This window comes from Octopus bimaculoides, chromosome 15 (assembly GCF_046866305.1).
Source record: "Octopus bimaculoides isolate indiv1 chromosome 15, ASM4686630v1, whole genome shotgun sequence".
In the NCBI taxonomy this organism is placed as follows: domain Eukaryota; kingdom Metazoa; phylum Mollusca; class Cephalopoda; order Octopoda; family Octopodidae; genus Octopus; species Octopus bimaculoides.
This window is the reverse complement of record NC_142942.1, coordinates 51,877,441-51,899,083: the sequence shown is the minus strand read 5'-3', so window position 1 is coordinate 51,899,083 and position 21,643 is coordinate 51,877,441. Positions and strand designations below refer to the sequence as shown.

At 34.9% G+C, this 21,643-nt stretch overlaps 1 long non-coding RNA gene across 1 annotated transcript; it reads right to left on the bottom strand.

Moving 5' to 3' along the window:
• Positions 1 to 1,143: 1,143 nt before the first annotated feature.
• On the bottom strand, positions 1,144 to 21,643 carry LOC149132530 (uncharacterized). The gene is made up of 2 exons (XR_016244505.1): positions 21,518 to 21,643; positions 1,144 to 3,193 (listed from the first exon to the last, which is right to left on the bottom strand). It is a non-coding gene; the product is annotated as an uncharacterized LOC149132530 (long non-coding RNA).

Here is a 21,643-nt window from a genome sequence, read left to right as displayed (position 1 = left end):
CATTACAATTTATACTCTCTCCCCATTGCTAAGTTCTCATAATGCTGAAAAACAAAATCTTCCCATCATTCAGTATGTAAGTTAAGAGTGGCTTTCTTTGGGTTTTTTTATTAAGCTTTATTGAATTTTTTTCTTGATCCCTTTATTTATTACATAATGTTTTGAAATTGTGGGGAGGAAGAAGGAAAAAACTAACAAACCTCTCAATTTTCATCAACATTTGATTGCCATTTCATTTAACTGAAGTTAAAACTTATTCATCTAAATGGAATCCAGTTTTGAATGTTATTTATCCAACATAACTGGAATATTCTATCTTTTTCTCCTCCCCCCCCCCCCACTCTGTCTCAAAATGCTCATTTTCATTGAAAAAATAAAAAATTATTTCCTGAGGATAATAGTTCCTAGAATCATGGCAGTGAGGGAGTCAAGTTGATACAGCTTTGTTGTATTATCAGCTTGCATTGTTGTTATTATTATATTTCTAATTACATACCGTTACATGAAATTAAACTGTTCGGTTTGTAATTAACATTTTATCAAAATTTAGTTACATTTAATAGCGAGAACTGAAATTAGCATATTTTGTAAATTTGTCAATTCACTTGAATTTCTGTCTATTGCTGTTTCCACCACTCAAATAGAAAGTTAAACACATGCCTCTCTCTCTCTCTCTCTCTCTCTCTCTCTCTCTCTCTCTCTCTCTCTCTCTCTCTCTCTCTCTCTCTTCTCTCTCTCTCTCTCTCTCTCTTTCTCTCTCTCTCTCTCTCTCTTTCTCTCTCTCTCTTTTTTTTTTTTTTTTTTGTCTTCAATGACTTCTGAAATAATAAAAAAAAAAAAATATTTGGTTCAGCTGGAACTTTCAAAACTGAACTTGGCAATGACAGCAGAACAGACATCTTGTTACTGACTCTTTTGTAATTTTTAGCTTCATTATAGTTACCAAATCTTTTATTTTAATACATTTATTGAAATTTTAACTTCGATATCATTTCTTGAATTTTTACCATTCTTCTTTCATCTGCTATCTGTCTATCTTTTATAAAATCTTGGAATATCTTTCAGAAAATTAGCTGAAATTTTTCTACTGCTTCTGTATCCCTTTATGCTCCTCTCTAATTCTTCTTAGAACTTTTCTAATTCTTTTGTTACTTACTTGATCATACCAGGTTTTGGTTTTATTATTTTCATATTTGTAATCAGCACTACTGCGTTATATTACATATTGAAATAGGACTAGGAAGACTTATCTATTTTAACATTTTAAATTTAGCTATATAGTTAGGCCTTTCTCTACAGTAGTCAAAGAATTTTGTTTAATCCAATGATTCCTTTATTTATTCTAAATCTATTTACATAAGAGGGGGAAAAAATATATATATTATTCTTTTTGTTTGTTTCTTCCTTGTAATTTAACAGGCTTAATGTAGTATTAGATTGGATTGGATTGCTAATGTTCAATCCACTGCAGGACGAAGGCCTCAGCATGTTCTCTCCACCAACCAATGATCCGATGTGGAGGCCATGAATTTGAGCTTGAGATCATACTGTAGTATATGAAATGTAATCTTTCCAGTAATACGAAGGCATCAATGAAACTATATTGGCTGTAGAGAAGTGGCTTCAACTGAACTTCCCATTAACTTTCACTTAAATGGAGTTAAACTTTCAACTGTTTATACAGTTAAAAATCTCTATCCTCTCAGACCAAAGCCTTACTATCATGCCCTGTAATAAACTTAACCACTCTTGGAAAATGTCTTGGCATTTCATGTTTATAGCTAAATTGGAAATATATTTTATCTCCATTCCAAAGCTGATGAGTAGGCATCCTTAGAATATAACAGACCATTTTGTACAGACCCTTAAATGGTTCCATCTTCTGTGATAACCACTGTGGCCACCTCTTAGAAATGCTTAGTACCATTTCTGATGCCTTATCAATGATTTACAATGTTATTCTGTAATAAAACTGTGAAGGGTCATTTCTTCCCAGCGTCTTTCATCTTGCTGGTTTGTAATGCATCTGTAGCTACCGAAGCGTGACTCATCTATTTCTGTGTCAACTTCTGCAGCAAGCTGGTTTACTTTTCAAGACTTTCTGGTGCACTGAATAAATGAACACACACATACACACTCCCACATTTAAGTTAACTAGCTAACCATTTGTATCTAATGTAAAATGCCTACTATGCAAATATAAATGGATCATGTTAAATAACATTTATAAATTTTGTGTTCAGAAAGGAAACCTTTTTTTTTTTTTTTCTTTTTTTGTTTATCAGTAAAAAAACTTAAACCTTTTTCTTGTTTTTGTTTATAATTTAATTCAATGACTTACAGGTTTTATTAAAATCTTATTAAATTTTACTTTGGAATTTTCTTTTATAAAATTTTCCTCAGGGATATATTGTCATCATTTACATCCAAATAGAATTTTTAACAACTCAGTAAATAATTGCAGAGTATTCCTATAAAAAGACAAATTGGAAATGCAGTTTGTCAAAAATATCTTTAAAGATACTTTTTCTCTTTTTTTAGTTAGAACTGTCTTTCAAAATCATCCTTACATCATCCTAAAATTGAAAGCCTTTTTTTTTTTCATATTTGTTTTTCTAGTTTGTTAAATGTAATGCTATACATCAGCTTATATTATTATCTAAGAGATATGAGAAATAGATTTAAAAGTATTAAAATTTTACCATTTCAGAGAATTTTTTTTTTTATTCACTCCCCCCTCCCTCCCTCCTTAAAATAATTCCTTGTTTGCATTATGTGTGATTCTTAAAAGGATATGGTTCTCATGTTGTTGGTTCTTAAGTTTAAATCATGGATATCTTTTTTTTTTTAGTATATAGCAAAGTACTATCTTTGCTGGGGGTTTTTTTGTTTTTTTTCATTCAGATTGTGAACGACACAAATTTCGGAATGAATGAAGCTTTATAGATTTAGTTTACATTTCTAAACAGCATTACCCACCTGATGCCTTCCCTACTTAAGTTCCTTCATTTCTAGATCTCATTAACTTGCAAACCATGTAAGCAATCATTCGTTAGTTATCAAATCCAATTGGAAAGAGTGCTTTCTGTTTGCTTAATTCTCCTCTTCCAGTGTATCTCCATCAGGATCTAGTGAAGTCGTAGTGACTTGAAGTTTTCAATGACCTCTCTTTCCCCGTTCTTTGATTCTTTGACTGAAAAAAAAAAAAAACAAGCAAAAATAAGTCTTAGAATTTTCTCTAAAGAGAGGTGATAATCAAAAGAAAAATGATACATTCAAAAATATCTTTTGTCTTTGGATTTCACAAATTTTTCTTGGAATCCCATACGTATTCTTTAATCCTTCAAGTTCAGATCACGGAATATCTGACAAAACGAGTGTGAAATGTCAGTGTTTAATTTTTTTTTTTTTAATGAGATGCTATTTCTGGAGCTAAATGTACTAATTAAACAGTCCTTTTTTTTTTTTTTTTTTCACCTCCCTTCCTTGTTCAACCATTTTTTTATCCCAATGATGCTATTGTTCATAATGACTGGTTTAATGGGAAAATCTGAGGTTTTAGTTCTTCAAGACTTCAGTGCCTATTTAAACAGTTTATGGTATTAAAACACCAAACATGATGCATGAATCTTAGAACATATAGACTATGAAATTGTTTTCTTTTCTTCCTCTTTTTTTTTTTTTTCATTTTAACTCTACATTTTTTTTTTTTTTTTTTTTTTTTTACCTTCTTTCAGTCTTTTTACTTCCTCTTCTCATAGTTTTAAAATTGTGATTGTGAAAGCAGATAATTATCATCTTCATGATCAACTGAATTTTCATAATAAAAAAGAACTAAAAGTAAAACTTTCTGTTGTTTACTCTTTTGTTTCAATCATTGGACTGTGGCCATGCTACAGCACCACCTTGCCTTTGGTCCCTTGAGTGATGTTTTTTTTTCTTTATATGATTTAGGAGAAAGTCTAACAATCATTTTATATGTTCAAGATGTATTAATCATTGTTAATTTTTTTTTATTTATTTTAATGTTTACAGGAGGTCACAAATCAAATTCATATTAAATATTCATTTAAAACGTTTATAACTGCCAAGGTCAACTGTACCTGTCATCTTTCTGGGATCAGAATAAAGCACCAGTCTTGTACTAGGCTGGTTGAATTTGACTAACCCTCATCTTCTTGGCTTTCTGCCTAAATAGTTAATCCACATGACTCCATAAGAAGCATTGGGCCGGTTTCCTGATTTCTCTGATGTAGATATTCCCCTTTTGATGAGAATCTGGTCTATCGCAGAATTACTCATTTTTGCCAGCTGAGTGGACTGGAGCAATGTGAAATGAAGTGTTTTGCTCAAGAACACAACACATCACCTGGTCAAGGAATCAAAACAATCTTACAATCATGTGTTCAATACCCTATGCACTAAACTACGTGTCTCCACATCTGCCTAAATAAAAAACGGTATTTGTGTTGGTTCTTTATATTCTAAGTTCAAATTCTACCTTAGGCAACTTTACCGTTCATTCTTTTGGGGTCTATAAAATAAAGTACCAGTCTAGCACTGGGGTGGATATAATTTACTAACCCCCATTCCTTCAAAATTGTTGGCCTTGTGTCTAAATAAACTGTTTATGTTACTCTTTTACTTGTTTCAGTCAGACTGCGGCCATGCTGGTGCAACCACCTTTAGTTAAGCAAATCGACATGTTGAATATGTTCCAGTTACAGATTGTAATGACTGATTAAACAACAGATAGTTATGCCTATGTGGTCAAGAAATTTGCTTTGCAGCTACCTAGTTCTGGGTTGAATTACAGAGTGCAGCATCTTGGCCAAGTCTCTTTTATCATAAACTCATGTTGATGAATGTCATGTGAGTGAAATGTAGTCAGAAACTGCAAGAGCACATGTGCACACACACACGAATACGTAAGGGAGCGAGAAAAGTTTCAATCAATGTTATAAACAGAGAAAGGAAACCTGCCATTTATTTGTCTTCTTACGATATGACCAGATGTCATTATTCTCATCTCAGATAAGACTAGTAAATGCAGAGAAGAATGATGTGTATATACTCTTAATCCAGGTGGGGTGAAGAGCTTTATATTCGCCTTAGTTCCACCCCTATTCTTGAATTTACAGTATATATATATATACATATATATTGATATATAGAAAGAGAGAGAGAGAAACAGAAAGAGATAGATAGGCTTGTGAACATGTTATAAGAAGACAAACTTATGTCATCATCATCATTTTTTAATATCCACTTTTCCATGCCTAGATGAAAGTTTGTAGAAAGATTTTTCTACAGCTGGTTGTTCTTCCTGTCACCAACACTCACCTGTTTCCAAACAAGGTAATGTTTCCCGTAGTCTATCAAACAATGAACGGCCCAAATATATTTTTGCAATGACACTCAGCATGAACTGTGACTTTCGTTTACAACCAACACGTTTATGTCAACATGACACAGATACATACTCACGCAGACACGTGCACATATATACATATACATGGGTGTGTGTGTGTGAGAGAGAGAGAGACTGATTTTTCCAGTTTCTATTTAAATTTCACTCAGGGCATTGGTCAATTCTTAACTATCATAGAAGACACCAACCAGAAGTGTCCACACAATAGGAACTGACCCTCAACCACAGTAAACTTCTTGACCATACAGCCATGCCTGTACCTGTATGTATATATATATATACAGTTTTTATTGGTTTTGACTTCTATATTCTTTTGAGGCCATGATATATAGAAGGCACGTAGTTGACTGGCTAGGGTATTTGGTTTACGATCATAAAGTCATGAGTTCAATCCTCAATGGCACATTGTGTCCTTGAGCAAGAGACTTTGTTTCTTGTTGCTCCAGTCCACTCTGTTGACAAAAATGAGTTGTACCTGTCACTCAAAGGGCTGGCCTTGCCACACTCTGTGTGACTCTGAATCTTCCTGAAACCTACATTAGGGGTACACATGTCTGTGGAGTGCTCAGCCATTTACACATTAATTTTCACGAGCAGGCTCTTTGGTTGACTGCATCAACTGGAAAACTTGTTGAAACCAGCAGAGAGCCAGCCATTTTTATATACAACACTACATGCGGCAAACCACCACACAGGAAATTTTGAGAGGATAATCAACAATGTCTGTGTATACAATATTTTTAAGTGAATTTAACTTATTCATTCTGGGATTCCTATACAAATCAGAAAGAAAGATAAGGTTGACGTTGGCAGAATTTGAACTCAGAACTAAAAAAAAAAAAAGGGGGGAGTGGGGCATAACTAATATCATGAAGTATTTTGTCTGATACTCTAACGATTCTGCCAAATCTAGAAAAAAATCAATTCGAAAACATGATTCTAATATACAAAAAGACTGTTTCCAAGTATGTCAGCTGCATTTCTTAATGCAAAAACTGTTTCATTGAACTCAATCAATAATCTAAATCAATCAATAATTAAAACCAGGACGTGGCTTACACCCACCAGAAATGTACTTGCATTGCAGGACATTCCCTGACTATCATAATCAATTAGTATAACTGTAAAAGTTATTGTTAAACTACTTAACTGAATCAAATTCATAGCTTCTGGCAAGGCAAAGTAACGGCAACTAGTTATAGTCGAACTGTTATGTTAATGTAATAATCTATTTAGCATTTTTAAAAAATACTTCCTGTATTAAAAACATTTTCATCTTTTATCTTCTACTTGCTGCAGTCATTAGACTGGCCATGCTTGGGTACTAGGTTTAGTCAAACAGATTGATACCAGTACTTACTTTTTAAGTGTCATACTTGTTCTATCAGTTTCTTTTGCTGAATCACTAAGCTACAGGGATGTAAACAAACAAACACCAAACTAACAACAAGCATGACAAAGGACTGCCAGTAGATAAATGCTAAACAAATATCTCAAGGAAATTCATCACCCTCAAATCATGCCATACTATCTTACAGAATATATATAAATAATAATAATAATAATAATAATAATAATAATAACAATAATCCTTTCTGGTGGAGACACAAGACCTGAAATTTTGGGGGAGGGGGAAAGTCAATTACATTGACCTCAGTACTTGACTGGTACTTAATTTATCGACCCTGAAAGGATGAAAGGCAAAGTCAACCTCAGCAGAATTTGAACTCAGAACATAGCGACAGACAAAATACTGTTAAGCATTTTGCCCGGCGTGCTAATGATTCTACCTGCTCACCGCCTTCTTCTTCTTCTTCTTCTTATTATTATTATTATTATTAATGATAATAATAATAATAATAATAAAAAATAAATAAATAAATAAGATATAATATAATATATTGGATAATGTAATCCTGTATATATTTTGTCTGCAAAAAAAGACAAGATGGTCACAGCTGGAATGCTTATTGATTATAGATTTATTTGAAAGAAGGCTGCCTTGAGTTTAAACAACAACAACAACTATAACTATATCGTCTGGTGTCAAACATTTGAAATTTGGTGAGAGAGACATTTAACCCTTTTGCTACACATTTCTGTTGAAATACACTCTTTTTGATTTAATTAATTTTGAAAATAATTAAGAATTTAGTAATATGATTTTGTCCTTGTTCACCCTTTTCCTGTGAAATTAAATTTCATGGCTATTCCACTAATGAAGTTAAATACTCCTCCTCCTCCTCCTCATCATCATCATCATCATCATTTTAACATACTCCTTTCTATGCTGGCATGAGTTAGACCATTTGACAAGAACAAATGAGCCAGAGAATTTAAACTGTGTGTGTGTGTGGTGCCTTGCTGTACTCAAGAAGACCCATCCACCACAGCAGATGTGATATCAGTGCCAAACCCACGTAAAAAGCATCCAATACATCCAGTACACTCTGTAAAGGGGTTGGCATTAGGAAGGGCATCCAGCCATAGAAACCATGCCAAAACAGACAAATGGAGCCTGGTGTGGCCCCTCTATAAGCACATATATACTTGCAGTGAATTTGAACACTTGGTACCTACCAACTTTGATTCAATGTCCTACCACACCACCATCGCTCTCACCAGCAATACCCCCATCACCATCATCATCACCACCACCACCACTGCCACCACCACTACCAACTATTTAACTAAATTTCCCCCCCTTTCTATATTTCTTCTTTTCATTTCCTCCTCTAGTTTCACAGCAGAAACATAAAAGTTACTTTACAAACACACAGAAACAAATCAAAACAAAGATCAAGGCAGGAAAACGAAATGACACATTTGGAATAATTTCTCCTGGACCTGTTGTATATAATTTGACGTCACACCAGAATTTGGTAGACTAGTTTCAAATAATGGTAAAAAACTAGGACAAAAGAATTAACTGAAGCTAATTGATAGCCATTTAGTCATGCTTTTCATATATTGTTCTTACTGCACTCTCTCTTTCTCTCTTCTCTCTCTCTCTCTCTCTCTCTCTCTCTCCCTCTAGTATTTCTCTCTTTCTGACACTCCTTTTCTCTTTCTTTGTTCTCCCTTGTTTTACTCTTTTATTTTCCATTCCTGCTCTCATTATTACACATATGTATATATGTTTGTCTGTCTGTCTGTCTATCTGTATGTATGTATGTGTATGTAGGTATATATATATATATATATATATATATATATATATATATATATATAATACACATACACACACATAAATATACTACATATACATGCCGCTATATGTTTTATATATAAAAATACAAAGACGGGACAAGAACACAAAACATCCAGATAGACGATACAAAGAAAACAAGGACAGGGCATTCAGAGTTTTCTTTCCTCAGTCGAGCTCCAGCAAGGCCACAGTCAAGTGACTGAAACAAATAAAAGAATAGATGAAATACCTCAGAGCATTTTGTCCAATGTGGTAACAACACCAGCTCACAATCTTAAAAATGAAATAATAAATATCATTTATATAACAAATATAAAAAGAGCACTCAGAGAGTGCAAACCTCTGCCAAGGCAACACCAACATCTCGACGATTAGCCGGAGATGATTTTTAAAATGAGAATATCTGAAATAAGCTCAACTGCTCTCAAAAACGAGAATACTAAAAATGAACCTGACCGCTCTCATAAATTAAGTAAAAAAACAGGAAAAATAATCCAGAATCCAGTACCAGATCGATCTCAAAATCTAATCAGTTTGTGCCAGTCATGAGGCCAAACATCCCTGAAAGTTTCAGTGGAATCCATCCAGTGGTTCTTGAGATATTTTGTCCACAGACAAACAAACACGACTGAAAACAAGACCTCTGCTTTCTCCAAGATGGAGGTAATAAATGCTTCTGACATGGGTAAAAGAACTGAAATATGGGGGAGGAAAGGATGTTAGCCGATATCATTGACCCCAATATTTGACTGGCATTTTGTTTTTATCAGGCAAAGTTGACCTCAACAGGATTTGATAAAAGCAAGTACAAATATCAGAAGCCATTTCGTGCAGCACTGTTTGGATTCTGTCAATCCCTGAAACAATGGTATTCCAAAACAAATATATAAAATGTGCAGACGAAGAGAGTTCACATAATTTTGAAGAAAAGGTGTGAGATGTAGTGGTGGTGGGAATAGTGCTTGTGGTTTGGCACGGGGGGGGGGGGGGGTGATGCTGCTTTGCTGGTGGTGATGGTAGTGGTGGTGCTGCTGCTGATACTGCTTTTGTTTTTGTTGTTGCTTTTGATCTTCCCAGGGACACTTTGAGGAATGCATCTGCCAGATTCTGGAACTGTCTTGAGGCCATGGTGGTAGCTGAGAGCAGCTACTCAGAGTAATCTAGTTGACATTTTTTTGATTTTTTAAAATACTTTTTACGTTTGGATGGGACATTCTGTTTGTTTTTCCTATTATGAAAACAGTCAAATTTAACCCCAACGCCCAGAAAACTCTATTAATTAAAGTCATTATGCTCACCACAGTACTAAATATGTCTGCTAGTTTGTAGGCCATCTTAGTTAATTTCTAATGCCAGCTAAATTTATTATACGTTAACATTATAAGCACCAATTTGTGACAGATAAAGCAATGGGCCAGCTAATGGCATATGCTATCTAAAATTGGCTCATTTAATGTTAATATCAATCAACTTAGATGAAATTTCTGCCTTCTATTTCCAATTTTGGCGTGAAACTGATTCACTCCAAACTTGGTTGAAGTTTAATGCTGTATTAATATAGATAGTGCCAAAAAATGTACAGGTCTAAATGGAAATTTCACAAAATGTTATTTTAGGAGCCAAATTTCCCAACCTGCACACTGCCACAGGCAATCACAGATGCATGTGTAGCTCTTTGGTTAAGAAGTCTGCTTTGCAAACACATGGTTTGGGGTTTGATTTTACTGCGTGACACCTTAGTCTTGTGTTTATATATATATATATATATATATATACATTGTTATTATTACCTCTGCCTTAGTGAAGGTGGAGGTATTGTTTTCAGTGGTGTTTGTTTGTCCATGGGCAAGATATCTCAAGAACTGCTGATTGGTTTCAGATGAAATTTTCAGGGATGTTTGGCTTCATGACTGGCACAAACTGATTACATACATACATACATACATACATACACACATACACATACATGTATACATACACACATACATACACACATACATACACACACATACATACATTCATACATGCATATATACATACACACATACCTACATACACACATACATACATACACTCACACATACATACATGGATACATACATACATACATACATACATACATACATATATATATATATATATATATATATATATATACGACAGGAAATAATTTTTGCCTCTTTTTATGGAGACAAAAGGGTTAATAAGATTGCTCAAATGAAATTGAGACAGAGATAAAAAAAAACATTGATTAGAGAACAAACATCAAATTCGAGTCAACTTTATATAACACCAAGCTTCCATATATTTAATCAGATATAAATATTACCATGGCCTTAAACATATAAAGAATACATATATAAAAAACACAGAAGGTAAAAATGCAAATAAAAATACCAATATATAGAACAGCTTATCAAGAAGGTATATAAAATCGATTAAAAAGCGTGTCATGTGACTAAAAATCTAAATAAAATATATATATTCTTTTCTTTTTTTTCTTTTATTTGTTTTAGTCATTTGACTGTGGCCATGCTGGAGCACCGCCTATAGTTGAGCAAATCGACTCCAGGATTTATTCTTTGTAAGCCTAGTACTTAATCTATCAGTTACTTTTGCTGAACCGCTAAGTTACAGGGATGTGAACACACCAGCATTGGTTGTCAAGCGATGTTGGAGAGTCAAACACAGACACACGAACATATACACACACTTACATATACACACACTTACATATACACATACATACATACATGCATACACATATATATATATATATATATACACACACACACACACACACACACACATACAACGGGTTTCTTTCAGTTTCCATCTACCAAATCCACTCGCAAGGCTTTGGTCGGCCCAAGGCTATAGTAGAAGACACTTGCTCAAGGTCCCACTCAGTGGGACTGAACCTGGAACCATGTGGTTAGGAAGCAAGCTTCTTACCACATAGCCATACTTCCACCCATATATTATATATTATATATATATATATATATATATATATATATATATATATATATATATATATATATATATATATATATATATATAATACAAAGAATATATATACATGTATACACACATATATGTACATACTTACATCTACATGTGTATATACATGCATATCAGGGTACAGGACGTTAGAACAATAAACTACAGACAACGGAACGAACACATAGGAAAACGGAAAGCCACTTGGAATATCCCTTCATCAGCTGTCTCTATTCTATCTAGACGTTTCGAAGACATATATATATATATATATATATGTGCATATGTGTGAGTGTATGTGTGTGTATGTATGAGTCTATATGTATATGTATGTATATATATATATATATATCAACAGCTGTTACGATATTAGCAGAAAAGACAGTTGCAAAAATTAACACCACCACCACCACCATCAACGACAACAGCAACAATGGTTGCCAGCAAAATAAAATATAATAAATAACAATATCAATTATCTCACTTGCAATTGATTGAAAAGATACCAGTCTTTGACCACCATGACCACCGAGAATGAAGACACACAGACACAGACACACACACACACAGACATTCAGGAATGACTGTCAATATCAAACGTAAGTTTAAAAAGAAACTGGTCAAACTAGCTTTTGTTGACCAATGCACATACACACATGCATATCTGTGTATGCGTCTGTGTGTATATGTGTGTGTGTGTATGTATGTATGTGTATATATATGTACGTACATATAATGTGTGTATGTGTGTATGTGTGTATGTATGTATATATATTATATCTGTATGTATACATTACATATATATATGTGTGTGTCTGTGTATGTAACGCATGTGTATGTGTGTGTGTGTGTGTAGATAGATAGATAGAGATATATATATACACAGAGATAAACAGACAGACCAACAGACAGACTGCCAGACAGATAGATATTATATATATAGATACACATATATATAAATACATACATATATATATATATATATATATATATATATATATATATATATATATATATATATATATACATATATACATACATATGTATATGTACACGTGTGCATGCGTGGGAGTATGTGTCTGTGTGTGTGTATGTGTATGTGTGTGTATCCTTGACTGACAACATTAACTGTCTAGTTGGACTTCAAAGGTGGGAAAAGAACTAATAAAAGAAACAAAACAAATGAAAGTCAATAACACAAGACTGTGCTGTGTGTGGGGGGGGGGTGTATCTTCGAATCTTTGTATTGGTTTAAGCAGCTTGAATCTAGATATAAGCACATTGATTCATACATAAATACACACATACACACTTATCGAAGTGCGCTCGTGGTTGTGTGGTAAGCAAGTTTACTTAGCAAACACAAGGTTTTGGGTTCGGTCCCACTGTAGGGATCCTTGGATAGATGCCTTTGCCTCTAGCGTCGGGTTGACCGGTTCCTTGAGAGTGAAATTTAGTAGATGGAGACTGTGTGGATGTCCATTGCTTATAAATATATACAGTTCTTTCTTCTCCTCTCGTTTAACATCCACCGTCCATGCTGGCATGGGTTGGACAGTTTGTCAGGAGCCGGCCAGGCAGGAGCTGGACAGGCGGAGCCGGCCAGGCAGGAGCCATCCAGGCAGGAGCCTGCACCAGACCTCTATGTCTGTTTTGGCAGGGCTTTTACAGCTGGATGCCCTTCCTCATATCAACTGCCCAAAAGAGTGGACTGAGTGCTTTTTACGTGGCACAAGCATAGGCGAGGTCAGTTTTGGTATGGTTTTTACAGCTGGATGCCCTTCAATAAACACACACAACGCTTAGTCTGGGAATCGAAACCGCGATCCTCCGACTGCAAGTCTGCTGCCCTAACCACTCGCCTCCATGATTTGCATATTATTTATCTTTAATATGTTCCGGCAGATTCAAACGCAAATATGTTTGTCACTGTTGTTTATTTCACAGGAGGACAACTTCTCCCTTTTACAACGACAATGTATTTGTAACACACTCAGCTCATTGATACAAAGGAAACAACTAGTTTTGAATCACCAGCATCCCAGAATCCTTTGCACAACAGTGACCAGCATATTTGTGTTCAAATCTGGTAGAACATATCAAGAATAAATACGCAATTCATCAGTCTATTAAAAACCATCGACAAATGCAGCCACAACAGCACAATGGAGTTGTCTGCTATGGAAGATAAAAAAAAATGGAAAAATAAATGATGCACTTGATAGAGGTTAGCTTTCCAGAGAATATCAGCATTTCATAGAAAATCTGAGAGATCTCTTATGGACAACTGTTTGGAAACCAACAACTTATTTACCCTAATTATAAACTCACGTTCGTGCCAACAATCGTGTGTGCACTTGGTTACATATATATATATATATACATACACACACACATATATATGTGTATGTGTGTATATATATATATATATATATATATATATATATATATATATATATATATATATATATATATATATATATACAAATACACACACACTTAGATACATACATATAAATATATACATATGAAGTCTTATTTTAGAGTTTCAGTCTTGGATGCATCCCAAGAACTATATATATGTATGTATATATATATATATATATATATATATATATATATATATATATAGTTCTTGGGTTGCACCACACACACACACACACATAATGAATGCATATTATATCTCCATTATCCTCTCTCTCTTTCTCTTATTCTCCCCATATTAGTGGTTGCTCCAAGGAAGGGCATCCAACCGTAAAACTTCATTGTTCTGATACTCATAATGTTTATCACACTACTGTTGCTATAGCAACTGTGCTATAGCCATTTCCATCAAACCCATTGAAGCATGAAAGAGAAAACAAATGACAGTTATTTAATGATGCTGTTGATGAAGCCACCAATGTTGATGGTGTTAGTAGTAAGTCTTATTATTGATGGAGTGGATGAGATGATGATCATAGCGACAACAGTGATGATGGTGGTGGTGATGATGATTGTGCTGATGTGTTAAAAAAAATGGTGATGGCAGTGCTGGGGGCGGGTAGCGGCAGCGGCGGCGGTGGTAGCGGCAGCGGCGGTAGCGGCAGCGGCATTAGTAGTGGTCGTGATGATGGTGGTGGTGACGATGATGATGAGGAGGAGGCAGAAGAAGAGGAGGAGGAAGAGGAGGAAGAGGAAGAAGAGGAGGAGGCGGATTGACTTAAGATCATTTTCAAAAATAGCTTGTCTTCTTTTTCAGTAAATCGTAAATGAATTTATGAATTTAAACAAAAACAAAAAGAAAAAACTTATCCGTACAAAAAACAAACAAACTTAGAAATAAGATAAAAAAACTAATTTGGAAAAGAAACCAATTTGTTTGTCAATAACTTTAATAAACAGTGTATGTATTATGTATAATGAGTCTGGAAATGATTTGTTCAAGTTCAGCAATGAAGCAATGAAGTCTCACTGTAAAGTAATCAACCAAGCACAGCTAAAGTTGTTCATGGTTCTTCACCTCCAGAAACCTCCAGAGTGCTCTGAAGACTCAAGACCCTCCCCACAACTTTATTCAACTAGTAACCATGTTAATTAATACTAATCATGTGATCATTGAGTGGAGTCACATGACCCAGAAAATATGTACAGCATTGCAACACTGCAGCCACATGAATATTGTATGCTTCTTAGACTGCTTTGGTATCTTTTCCATTCAAGCTTTTATTGATTGGGTACAGATTAGTCTTTACAAGCTCATCTCGAGATGTTGAAGCCAGCTGTATGTCTTGTAGAAGCCAACAAATCTTGTCGACAAATGTGACTGATTTCCTAAACAAAGTACAGAAAGCATCTGACTCAAATGCAGTTGGCTTCTGTAGCAAGTACAACCTGTTTCTACATCTCTAGATACATATGAAAACCAATCCCTGCTCAATGACAAGTCTGAAAACATGGATATGTTGATAAAAGCATGCAGTTGTTTACATTAATGAGGGAGTTGTTTAGTTGCACTTACATTTTGTCCTCAGTGCCAGTTACTAACGTCTTACCATTTGTAGAGTCATCAGAGCTGACAAGAAGCAGCAGAATAGATGAAGAATTAGGGTAACTAGTCGGCCACATTCTTACAAAACTGATATCACAGTCAGTATTTTCATTCTTACTGTTGCACGCATGGCAATTGGCATTCGGTCCTGCACAGTCGACTTTGCCTTTCATCCTTTCAGGGTTGATAAAATAAGTACCAGTGGAAGGTTGATGTAATCAAGTCATCCCCACTTACCCCAAGCTGCACTTGTGACAAAAATTATTATTATTATTATTATTGCTTTGCACAGCTTCTAACGCTGGAGATGTACGATGGAATCAGCTGTTCACTACCAGTGAACTAAGGTAACACCTCTTATTTTTCGAGCACCTTCCGGAGTATTCCAGCGGTTCCAAGCAGTGCTGTTTTCTGCAAGTGCTTCACCCTTATTGTAGCCCCTATTTGTTCCATGTACTTCTCAAGATTTTTGCTCACTGTTCCCGGGGCTTCGACAATTATAAGTACTACTGCTACCTTTTTCATTGACCACAACTGCTCAACTTCCCAAGCTAGCCTGTCATATCTCTCGACTTTTCTTTCTTCCTTATTGCATACCTTGTTGTCAGCTGGGTATGCTATATCTATGATTATTATTATTATTATTATTATTACTACTAGGGCAGCGCGATGGCAGAAACATTAGCATGCAGGGCAAAATACTTGGCAGCATTTCGTCTGTCTTTATGTTCTGAGTTCAATTTCTGCCATGGTTGACTTTGCCTTCCATCCTTTTGGGGTCAATAAAATAAGTTCCAGTCGAGCCCTAGAATCAATGTAATTGATTTACCCCTCCCATGAATTTGCTGGCTTTGTGCCAAAATTTAAAACCATTATTATTATTATTGTTGTTGTCATCACCGTCATCGTTGTTGTTGTCATCGTCGCTGTTGTTATATCTTTGAAAGACAGGAATCGGTGCAATCAGTAGAACTGTTAAAAAAAAAAGACAAAAATGGAAAAAGAAGCTGAAATTGCAGATTTTTCTACTGCAACTCTTGGATCTATGTCACGACAATCATTTCGTAATGAGTAAATAATGTTTTCATTCTCTTTTGTTGTGAGTTTTTTTTTCCCCCTTCATTTCTTTTAGTCTTCATTTTTATCAGAAACCAAGCCAAAAGCCATTTAGTGTATTGAGAAGAAAAACTATAAAAATCTATGTAGAGTTGTAAAGCTTTTGTGGAAATTGCTTGATATATCAATAACTAATTCTAAATATAACACTGGATTTTTAGTTTATTACAACTGTTGTTGTTGTAGTAGCTTGTTATTGTTGTTGATGTTGTTGTTGTTGTTGTTCATAATTGTATATTTATACATATGTGAGTCTATATTTGCATGTGTATGTATGTGCATATGTGTGTGCATGTATAAAGATGCGTGAGTGTAGGTGTATGCATATATATATATATATATATATATATATATATATATATATATATATACAATATACATATTTATAAACATATTCATGTGCGTGTGTGTATGTAATGTATGTATATGTATGTTTATGTGTGCATGCATTTTTGTATGCATGTTTATATGTGCATGTGTATACATACATACATATATATATATATATATATATATATATATATGTAAGTATGTACATATATGTGTGTATACATGCATATATAATCTTTGTATTATATATATATATATATATATATATATATTATTTATGAATGAATGGTTGATTATTGTCACCATCATCATTTTGCATCTTTTTTCAATATTAGCATGGGTTGGACTTTTTCACTGTACGTACACGTGCACACACACCACACAATCACATAGATATTAATGAATAGTGTGGAGAAAGAGATAGACAGAGAAGAATTGTTCAACACCAGTCTATTCTATATAATTAACAGCATAACAACTTAATGAAATATTAATTAGTCTCCAGACTGATAGATTCGTAGCACTTGATAAAACACAACTACTAAATCTTTTCTCATTTAAATCTATATATGTGTGTCACTTTTCAAAGGTATTGATAATTTATTAATATATTTATAGGTTTGCTCTATATGTATACACTGCTTATAGAAAATTCATTAGGACTTCATGCTGATCTTTGTATATACATGTCTCCTTTTCTCTCTCTCTCTCTCTCTCTTTCTCTCTCTCTCTCTATATATATATGTATACATATATACATACTCATATATATATATATATATATATATATATATATATATATACATACTCATATATATATATATATATTAAATGATTGAAAAGCACCATCTGAACATGGCCGATGCCAGTGCCCGCTGACTGGCTCCTGTGCTGGTGGCATGTAAAAAGCACCCACTACACTCTCAGAGTGGTTGGTGTTAGGAAGGGCATCCAGCTGTAGAAACATTGCTAGATCAAATTGGAGCCTGGTGCAGCCTCCCGGCTTTCCAGACCTCAGTCAAACCATCCAACCCATGCCAGCATAGAAAACAGACGTTAAACGATGATGATGATGATTGATTGGGAAGATGGATTGCACTGTAAGCTTTATTTAGCATGATGATCATTTCAGCTTAAAGCTGCATTGTTCCCTAGGGGGCAGGATGCATGATATAATGGAATCAAATGCACCCTACAGTGCAGAAGAAACCTGATCAGGTTACATAATATGTTACAGTGTTATAATATGCACATTTCACTACTGCATATGAGAGGATAGTGTCAGTATGATGCATGCATTTATAGCAGTTCAAAAATCCATTAATGGACTAAAAGACTAAAAGGTCCTGCTTATTCAGCAGCCATTTTGCCGAGTGCCCTAGGTGAATTTATAGTGGCAATAGCACTAATGGAGTTGCCTTGTATCCCGTAGGATTAAAGAGTCCCCAATGCTCAACAATCCAAATAGAAAGTGAGTAGAAGGGACAATGATGGCAGAAAAAATGGGATGGATTGGAGAGGAGAGGATGAGTGTAAAAGTCACACACAGCATTCTGTATGATACTATTATAGTGGCATTAGTCAAAAATTTTGGTATCTCAGGCAGTCATCTTATAAACAAATACGAGGTTGTCTCGAAGTCTCCACGACAGGATAATCATCCAACACAGTGGCGATCGATAACAAAACCTAGGGGAAGCGTTTGTTAACTGACATCACTCAAAGATGGGTTAATTTCTATGAAGTTAAACCCATTAGATTTCAACTGGACTATTTATTATTGCTGCCAGGAGCTGGCACACCAATTGTTGTAAAGTCAATCGGTCATAAGTTGGATAGGTCATAAGTCAATGACGACCTGTATACACACATATATAGGCACATGCATGTGCACATGCATACACGCCACCACACACACACACACAAACAAAAGGATGTGAATCCAAGTTTTTTATTTCATTTTAAAAAGTCAATGAAAGAGAATGAGACTGGTATCTGGTTTCTACTCAGAAAACAAGTCTTTCTTATTGAATTTATTAACTCTCTCACCATCTGTTTCATTATACAATCCTATGTTAATCAGAATGCTAATTTTAGAAATAATTTCTGTGAAGAAATTTTTTTTTTTTTTTTTTTTTTTAACAGAAAACCTTTAAAATATTTCTAATTAACTTTTGAATATTTTAGTTATGAAATTAATACTCGAGTTTAGAATGGTTTTATTTTGAGTAGCAAATCTAATCAATTTGTTGGGTAATCCTATTTGTTTATTTTATTTCATGAAACTGAAGTAGCGTTTCCTTAAGCAAATCATTTAATACTGTTTCCTATTTATCATTCTAAAAACATTTGCACACATTCTGAACTGGTTTAAATTCCAAATGAGCTGTCATCGTTATCGTCATCATCACCATTGTCGTCGTTGTCATTGGTGTCAAACTTATTATCATCGTTGCTGTCGTTAGCATCATCAACGTCAGCACCATTATCATTGTCATCATTATCATTATCATCATGTCCAACCCATCGTTTGACGACCATCTTCCATGCTGGCATGCATTGGCTGGTTTGGCAGGATCTGATGTGTCCAAGTACAGCATCAAAAGTTTAACAGAAGAAGTGATATGTGGTTATGTGCAGATCCTTCTGAAGTACCCAGAGTGATGCACATGATATTTCCAGCAACTCTGATGGTTTCAGGAGTGGTGAGTAACGAAGGTCGTGTGGTGCCTCCCCACTTTTTCCACAGAGTTTTAGAGATGGAGAGAGGGAGAGAGAGAGGGGAGAGAGAGAGGGGAGAGAGAGAGGGGAGAGAGAGGGGAGAGAGAGAGGGGAGAGAGAGAGGGGAGAGAGAGAGGGGAGAGAGAGAGGGGAGAGAGAGAGGGGAGAGAGAGAGGGGAGAGAGAGAGGGGAGAGAGAGAGGGGAGAGAGAGAGGGGAGAGAGGGAGAGAGGAGGAGCATACAGACAGAGAGGTGGAGGGAGAGGGGAGAGAGAGACAAAGAGAGAGAGAGATGGAGAGAGGGAGGCGGAGAGAGGGAGAGAGAGGGGGTAGATAGAGAGAGAGGGAGAGAGGGAGAGAGAGGGAGAGAGAGAGGGAGAGGAGAGAGATGGAGAGGAGAGAGAGGAAGAGAGAGGGGAGAGAGAGGGAGGGGAGAGAGAGGGAGGGGAGAGAGAGGGAGGGGAGAGAGAGGGAGGGGAAAGAGAGAGGGGCATACAGAAAGGTGGGGGAGAGAGAGGGGAGAGAGAGAGATGGAGAGAGAGCGAAGTTTAGTCCCATTGTGTGGCATCTTAGGCAAGTGTTTTTTTACTTTAACCCTGGGTTGACTACAGCCTCGTGTGTGGATTTGATTGCTGGAAATGGAAAAAGCATCTCTTTTAGACATATAGTGTTAAAAGACACATATTTCACCTGCTGCTATATTTCTGTGTTTTTTTTAGCATTATATGTCTATAAGAGACGCTTCTTATGATAAATACCAGTTTGGAAGGCTTTTAACAGTATATAGTGTATGGCATACAGATCATTAATACAAATAATAACAAATAAAATAGAATATTCAACCAGCACTGAACCTTCAGTTAAAACCAATTATGGTTTTAATTGAAGATTAATACAGATGAATGATGAGAGGAAAAAAAAAAAGCCCCACATCCTTTTAGTAAATTCAATATAAAATTTTAATTGGATTTGAACTTTCACAGTAAGCTTAATTACTTCTGTTCCAGAAATAAAAAGAATGAATAATTCTGTTTAAAAAGTAGAAAAGGAAAGATGTTGTCATGTGAATGATACAAAATATTAAATAAATGTCATAATACGGTTACTGTTGTTGGTTCATTCATTCATTTAAACCTGATATCGCTATTATTTCAGTGTTGTTAAAAAGATACATTTGACTTGTGATTGAAATGACAGAAGGATGAGGAGGGGAAACGGGGGGGGGGGGTAAGATAGAGAAAAAATCAGAGTGTGAAAACAGTGATTTTGTTTAACATATTATAATGGTTAACAATACAAGAGATATAGAATGTAATAAGAGAGCCATTCAAGTGATATACATGGCAATCATTTTAGATAATTGTATCATGTTCTTTGTCATTTTGTTTTCTGATTAAAAGACAGACAATTAGTTAATCTTCATGAGTGAATTGTAAAATCTAATTATTTATATATATTTACAAAATACAATATTAAAGAGGCATGTACTGAAGGTGTCATTGTATATCTATTGAAGAATTATGAACTAAAGAAAGCAACGCAAACACTCGTGTGCATGTATGTGTGTGTAAGTGTATACATACACACACATGCATACATGCATACAAACATACATACATGCATGCATGCATACATACATATACATATATAGGAAAGTTCAGGTAAGTACAACTTACCCTTAGAATGAAGGGCAGATTGTATGATGCTTTTGTCAGAACTGCAATGCTGCATGATAGTGAAGCATGGATCTTGAATGCAGAGGAGTTGAGAAGTGAGCATGCACTGTTGCACGTGCAATGTAA